The sequence below is a fragment of the Bombus vancouverensis genome, unplaced genomic scaffold, assembly GCF_051014615.1.
Source record: "Bombus vancouverensis nearcticus unplaced genomic scaffold, iyBomVanc1_principal scaffold0048, whole genome shotgun sequence".
In the NCBI taxonomy this organism is placed as follows: domain Eukaryota; kingdom Metazoa; phylum Arthropoda; class Insecta; order Hymenoptera; family Apidae; genus Bombus; species Bombus vancouverensis.
Genome location: NW_027468939.1, coordinates 267,399 through 274,657, shown reverse-complemented (window position 1 = coordinate 274,657; position 7,259 = coordinate 267,399).

Sequence of the window (7,259 nt, the reverse complement as noted above, 5' to 3'; positions counted from 1 at the left end):
AAGACTGTTGCCAGATGTTAGAAGAATCTAGGATAGTCGGTTGGCGACCAGCGTGCGTGCAAGACGTTCTTCAGAGAGTAATATAGATGTATAACTGTTGTGTGGGAAATGTAGGCAATAATTTGTATTCCCATATCCTCGAATTTCCTTAACAAATATATATAAATATAAAATTTTCTTTTTCTATAAAAGGTTATTCCTATTTCTGATAAACTCGAGAAATGAAAACATTATACCATGATACACTGACACAAAGATACACCACACAGAAGAAACTAATAGAGAACGCTTTAAGCTTGGCAAACTTACCGCCCGACGAATTTGCATACACCATAACCAAAACCCAGGACACATGGCTTTGATCGCAGGAGAAGCGGTCCATATAGTCAAATGCATTCCGGTACAAGTAAAGGTACGACATACAACAAAATGCTACTCGGAACTACCCGTTTGGCAAAGGAATCGCACCACAGGAACTCCGCCCGGACGTGCGCCAAACGTGGCGATATTCAGCACCATCGTCGTTGGCCACGAGCGGAATGTATACCCAAAAGACCTCGATGCACTACGGGACCACGTCATGTTCCCGGCAGAAAATCTGCAGTCTTGAACGTCTTGAAAACAATCGTCCCTGGAACAGTAAACATCCTGGGAATGATGGACAAAACACATTAACGACAATAGCGAAAAATACCGTATCAAGCTTATGGACTGGTTTTATGGAATTTGGAACTGTCAGTGCAGCAATATTTGGAATACTCGCAATATTTAAACTAATCAAGACAATAATATATATAGCCGCACACGGATACCAGTTACGTGAAACTTACGAATGCGGAATCGCCCTATTAGGAGCAATATGCGGCTCAGTCACCCACCCGCTACTATACCTCAAAAGAAGACGAAATATCGATGATCAAACAGCACAACCTCAAGGGATATCGATAACACCGGTAGTCACTCAACTACCAACGACATCTACGTCCGCCTTGAGCGAACTCAGAGATACCATCAGTCAAATTTCCTTTGGAAATTTGAACTCCAAGGGCGGGGATGTCACGTCCCGCGCTCCGCACGCGCCGTAACAAGAACAAGAAAACCATTCTATACAAAACACGCGAATAAGGATTTGAATGCACAAAGGAACACACGGCACTACGAAACGAAAGGAAGGATTAACAAAACGAGGGCGATTAACGGATCCAACCAATAAACAAAATACATATACACACAATTCTAAATAAACCAGGAAATAAGAATAACTACAAAAGGGGAAAATAATTGAAACGCCAGGAATATATATATATATATAAATATATTTCAATCAATCAATTTGGAGAGTTACATATAAGTATAAACATATATGCCGAACATGTAATAACCTAGTAAATATTAGAGACAGTGCTTCCAATACTATGCAATAAATACAATATTATCAATTTATGAAATATAAGTATACATGAAGTCAAAAACTAATAGTTTAACGAATACATAAAACATACAATATTGTATTATTAAAGAAATGAAGGTTACATTGTCAGAAATATATATATGTGTGCGAATTCTATCAAACCGATAATCTAAGATACATACCTAAACTAGCCTACATTCCGGTAAAGAATTATAAAATAAGAACTATATTACGGAACATGCATGTCTATATATAAATATATAAATTATATTCTAAACTAAACTACTATTAATGTATGCGCATTCTACATTATTGATTCAAATCGATAATCTAAGATACATACTTAAAACTAGCCTACATTCCGGTAAAGGATAAATAAATAATTGACATTTCATTTCGTATGAATACTACACTGCCAGGAGAAATATGCATATGAATACGTATATATATATATATATATATATATATATATATATATATATATATATATGTATGTGGGCGCGTATGTTTTATATTATCGAATACTCTATAAAATAAACTACTCAAAACAATAAATAACGCAATCGAAGAATTACAAAACATTAGCCATATTAAAATGACACACAACATAAATATATATATATATATATATATATATATATATATATATATATATATATACGTATATTCACACGAACAATACTTTTGTCACTTTAAAACAATATTAATAAATAAATGTTCTAATTGCGGTAGAATAAGGAAAAACGAGCGGCAGACGGAAAATTACTTCGATATCAAGCAGAACTAAAGACCCTTCACTATAACTTTACTGATGACATTTATGAGCAGCCATGTTAGATTTACACGCGTATGGCGACAGGAATATTAGGGATTAATGGAAGTCAGTCGCGAGAAATAAATCATGAAAACACATTGTTAACACTTTTCTTTAATAAAATCTGTGCGCAACTACAAATGTAAAAAATATATATATGTCGGAGATGAAAGAACACCGGAGTCTGTAATTGAACAATTGTAGTTATTCAATCCGATTGTAATTGTTCGAGAGTTGTGATAATGAGCTTGGGCTCGAGGCGACAGCCAGTCGCCGAATGTGCGTATCTCAACAACCCTCTGGATGAGGATATATACATGGAGCAACCAGAACTCTTTAGAGTTCCAGGTAAAGACAGAACTAAATTTGTGTGTAAGCTCAAAAAGAGCCTGTATGGACTGAAGCAAGCTGGAAGAATGTGGTTTAGACACATCAATAGCATTTTAAGAGGTATGAGTCTGAACCCATGCGTGAGTGGTCCATGCGTGTATGTGGATGCGTCTAAAAAATTTATTGTAGCTGTGTATGTGGACGACATCCTTGTGTTTGGGACGAATGAGTGGATTGAGATATTCAAAACTAGGATTAAGGACAAATTAGATGTTAGAATGCTAGGTGTAGACACTCAATTTCTGTCCATCCACCTGAGTAAGCCAAACAGCACCACTGTAGTATTCGATCAATCTGTACAGATAGGTCAAATGCTGGATCTGTTTGACATTACTCGTGAGGTTGGGGTGGTGGGAGTGTCGACACCGCTAGCTAGAGAATGTGAGGCTGGTTTTGATATTGAACGTGATGAGCCTTTCGACAGTAAATTATATGAACAAGCTGTGGGGCACATAATGTATGTAGCTACTGTAAGTCGTCCTGATGTTGCGTGTGCAATAGGGAAACTAAGCCAAAGATGCGCGAATCCGACTGTATCCGATTGGAAAGCAGTGAAGCGGGTATTCAGATATTTACTAAAGACCAAAGACTTGAAGTTAGTATACCAAAGGACCGGGCAACCTCTGAAGGTGTTTTGCGACTCGGATTTTGCGGGTTGTACGGTAGACAGGAAATCCAGGAGCGGGTATGTGTTCATACTCGCTGGTGGTGCGATATCCTGGCTATCCAAAAAACAACCGATTATAGCTCAATCGACGTGCGAAGCGGAATTTGTGGCAATGCAGGAAGCAGCAAGGGAAACAGTGTGGATTTCTTTACTGTTAAAGGAATTGGGTCAACTGTCATATTGCCCTCGCCCCTGCAAGATATTCTGCGATAATATCGGAGCTATTTCATGGTCAAAGGACGAGATAGTTGCTGAGAGTTCTAAGCACGTCCAAGTGCGTTACTTTTACGTTAAGAACTGCGTATCGAGGGGGATACTAGATTATACTTATGTACCTAGTCCTGAGAATGTGGCTGACATTCTCACCAAAGGCCTAAATAGGATTAAGACTCAGCAATTTACCAAAGCTATGGGGCTTGTAGAAACTAGCGATCAAAGGGGAGTGTTGAGAAATGTTAAGTTGGTACGATCGCTGCTTACTACAAGCTAAGTTGGTACGACTTCTAACGACGCTCTTTTGTCTTAGAAGTCGACCACGTTGTTCTATTGACTTGGAGATTCCTGTGTGGTAAGACGTGTTATAAGACTGAAATATATTGGAGAAAACGAATCTAAGTGAATCGTTATTTTATAAACCCAAAACCTTATTAAATAACAATCAAAGCCATGTGTCCTGGGTTTTGGTTATGGTGTATGCAAATTCGTCGGGCGGTAAGTTTGCCAAGCTTAAAGCGTTCTCTATTAGTTTCTTCTGTGTGGTGTATCTTTGCGTCAGTGTATCATGGTATAATGTTTTCATTTCTCGAGTTTATCAGAAATAGGAATAACCTTTTATAGAAAAAGAAAATTTTATATTTATATATATTATATTTTTTTCTTTCCTTTTTTTTCTTCTTTTTTTTTCTTCTCCTCTTTTTCTTTTTTTTTTGTTTTTTTTTTTATTGTTAATACCTTTGTTTTATTTTAGGTTTTACGTACTTGTTATCAGTGAAAATAAATATTATGAATACTACTTGGATTGGAATTATATACATATATGCGTACAAAATCCATTTCTACATGTTAGATATAATAATATAACAATACTACGTAGATTAATACATAATAAAATATCCTTTTACTCCGGTTATATTTATTACTAACTCTCAATTAATCTATCTTAATTATTTTCTAACCACTTTCTATATTTATCAGCTATTTTATTTCTTCTTGTTAATCTGCGAAATCCATGCATGTACACTTCCTTGTATGGTGATTGATTGTTCACGAGGTAAGTTGCACTTTCACTGTTTTCGTTATTCGTTGAACTAACACGTTTTACATTCAAACAGTAATTGGAACACTCGTAATAAACTTCTTTTCTTTTTCCAAGTTTCCGCTATCTGTGTCATTCGACGAACAGTGCCACGCCTCCACAGCACCGTTATAACATTTAGCGATGCTGCTCTTTGCATTAAGGCAATTGAAGTTAATTCGTTCGTTTATTTTCAGCTGGTACATGGTGTTCCGCAAGCAGGGAGCCATAACCTATTTTGCATGTAGACCTTCTTGTATGATGATTACTTGTTTACAAGGTAACTTTCACTTCCCCTCTTTTAATTATTTATTGAATCGACATGTTGTATATTCAAACAATAATTGGAGTACACATAATAATTTTCCCTTTTTCTTTTTAGGTTTTCGCTATCTGTATTATTCGACGAACAGTGTTACACCTCCTTTTGATTTATCCATAATATAATTATAACATTTAGTAACCTTGTATTTTGCACCGAGACAACTGAAACTAATTTATTCACTTATTTTAGGTAGCTGTCATACATTGTGTTCCACGAACAACGATCCATAACCTATACTTGCACGTACACTTTCTTGTATGTTGATCACTTGTTCACAAGGTAACTTTCACTTTCACTAGTTAATTGTTCATTGAGTTAACACGTTTTATATTTAAGCAATAATTGACACACGTATAATAATTTTCCTTTTTCCTTTTAGGTGTTCGATATCTGTATTATTCGACGAACAGCACTATAACATATACTACCGCACTACGTTGCCCACTGAAATCGCTTTATTCATTGCTTATTTCGATTATGCGCTAGTTTTAACTTGTTTAAATGCACCGTTCGCGGAATCCCTTTTACTTCGATCTTGACGTTTTGGTTCTGCAAGATTTCTAGCACTTTGTATGGTCCAGTATATTGATCGGAGAATTTTCCTTTACTGGGTTCTTTTAGTAAATATATCGAATCTCCTACTTTAAAATCTTGGGGGTTGATTCGTCGGTCGTAATATTCTTTTGATCTTAGTTTGGATTTTATCAAATTTTCTCTTGCCATTCGTTGTACGGTGTTAATTTTATCGAACAGATCTTCGAGATATTCTGCGTAAGTTGGTTCCATGTTCTCTTCGATTATTACTTCACCAGTAGGTTCTCTGGCTAGATGTCCAAAAACTAATTCGTGCGGGGAGAATTTCGTTCCTTCGTGTACAGAGGTATTATAGGAAAACATAGCTAATTCTACCCATTCGTCCCAATTTTTGGAATTTTCAATGTATAATTTGAGATATTCTATCAGCACGTGGTGAGATCTTTCGATTGAACCGTTACTTTGTGGATGATATGCCGTCGTGGTATATTGTTTGATGCGGAATCTCTTTGCTACTTTCTTCATTAGTGAGGATGTAAAGTTCGTTCCTTGATCAGTGAGAATAGCTCTCGGTGACCCGAAACGACAAATAAATCGCTTTACAAAAACGTCCGCTATCTCCGCTGAAGAGATTCCTCCTAGTGGAATCCCAATTGAGTATTTTGTTAATAAGTCTTGGATAGTTGATATATATTCGTTTCCCTTTTGGGTTTTTGGTAATGGACCTATAATATCCATACTAACCTTATCGAACGCTTTACCTGGTGTGTCTGTAAGTACCATTGGTTGCTTTGCTTTTATTCTTGTGAGTTTCTTCAATTGGCATTCCTTACATGTTATTACGTAATCTTGAATTTCCTTTTTCATATTTTCCCAATAGTAATGTTGTCGTATTCTTTGATAAGTTTTTGTTATTCCTTTGTGTCCTGCTACGCTTGATTCATGTTTTTCTCGTATTATGTTGTTCCGCGCTTCCACAGATGGGGTAATTACTTCCCCAGTGCAAATGGTGATGGTTAAGTTTTTTTCCATAAATATTTCCTTTAATTTTCTGATTGTATATCGCCAGGGTATTTCCTCCAAGTTTCCTTTGCTAATGCTGAACGAAGTTAACTGTTTTTCATTTACTGCGTCTAATAGAGATCTTAGCGAGTTTAATAAATTTTCTGGTGTTATTGGAATATTTCTATTTTCCTTTATCGGTAGGAATACAATGTATTTTCCAGAATCGTAATTCAATCTTGCTTTTTCTAACATTAAATCTTCATAACGAGGTAATTTTCCCGTTTCCTTCATTTCTAAGGCTCCTTTATCTATCGGATTGCCATGTATATCTATAAATACTACTTTATGGTCATTTACTCTCGCAATTGAGTCTCGGGTTTCTGAAATTCTTAGTTCCGCAATTATCGTAGGTCTCGTGTCCTTTTCTCGTTGTTGAATTAGTTCTGGAATTACAGTGGAGGTCTCTTTTTCGCTTGTCGTATCCGTGCCTTCTTTTTCTCGATTGGTTATTTCTCTATCTGTACTTACATCGATTTCTGCTAATGCTTGGTCTAAATATTTTATGGGGGTTTCTTCTATTGTAAAATGTTTTCGGTTAAAACCCTTTCCTTGATTTTTAGAATCACTGGATTGAGGCAAGACGTGTGGTTTAGCTTCGAATATGGGAGAGTCTTCGGTTGACGTATCTATTTCGAATCTTTTTGAGACAGGATAGCGAATCGGTGAGACTTCCTCTCTCTTTCTGATTGGTAAACAAACTTCCGGAGGGTTCCTAGATAATGCGTCTGCGTTTGCGTTCGCCCTGCCTTCTTTGTATAC